The sequence below is a fragment of the Eptatretus burgeri genome, chromosome 2, assembly GCF_056783735.1.
Source record: "Eptatretus burgeri isolate ZD-2024b chromosome 2, Ebu_testis_v1, whole genome shotgun sequence".
NCBI classification, from domain to species: Eukaryota; Metazoa; Chordata; class Myxini; order Myxiniformes; family Myxinidae; genus Eptatretus; species Eptatretus burgeri.
The window spans coordinates 48550617-48551526 of NC_140962.1; the positions used below are offsets into that span (position 1 = coordinate 48550617).

The 910-nt window shown below is 42.9% G+C and overlaps 1 protein-coding gene across 1 annotated transcript in view; it reads right to left on the reverse strand.

The window, feature by feature from the left end:
* Positions 1-414, reverse strand: part of ELOVL7 (ELOVL fatty acid elongase 7) — a 79237-nt gene extending 78823 nt beyond the window's left edge. The window contains exon 1 of the mRNA XM_085869250.1: positions 199-414. The gene's annotated coding sequence lies outside the window, so the exon portion shown is untranslated. The remainder of the gene's footprint in view (positions 1-198) is intronic.
* Positions 415-910: the final 496 nt, after the last annotated feature.

Below are 910 nucleotides of genomic sequence, written 5' to 3' on the forward strand. Positions count from 1 at the left end.
TCTTCTTCTTCAGTGATACCATCAAGATAAAGTGCTGACGTAAACAGCATGGTGCCGCTGTCAAAATATCCCAAAAAAAGGCCGTGCGAACATAAAAATAAACCACGTGCCCCACATTCGGCACAGTAGGGTGTGAGGAACGAGCGACGACATACGTACTGTACATCGAGAGAAACAAAACGAGCGAAAGAAACTCACCACGGCAGCTCCAACCAAAACGAGGATATGCAGGATACAGAGCGAAATGATGAAGAATAATATCAAAGATAAAAAATTACAACTGAGAAAGAGAAGGCCACACGCTCATTTGATGCGCTTGACAACACTCCCGGTATTACTCTTCTTCTTCCTCCTTGTAATATCCTTCCTCTTCCTCTCAACCGTAACAGCTTCCTCAAACTCCGAGACAACTTAGATGATCATTTAAACGAAAGTACGAACGTACAATTAAACATTTTTTTTCCTTTCATTGTAGCCAAATATGAGGTAACGAGTTTAAATATAAGAAAACACTCAGGTGAACTTGCACAAAATATTTAATCGTTCTAAAAAAAAAAGGAAAATAAATAAATAAATAACACGTCATAATAACGTGTCACAGTTTGCCACATTCAAAATACACTTTGGGGGTTTCGTCATAATAGACGTCCCACGGGAATCGAACCATGGACCATTTCTTTATGACAGAGCATCAGGCCCGTGGCTAGGGGGGAGGGGGCATTTGGGTGCAATGCCCCCCCCCCATGGCGCATCTGCCCCCCCCACTTGTACGCCACCCATTTATGCCCTGTTGCACCCTGTGAACAACTTAGTGTTTAAGGACGAGCGCCCACTGTGAACTCCTTGCTGTTTAAAAGTTCACCTGTGTGAACTAAAACCCTTATTCCAGATGTTCAACGTGGTGAATAAT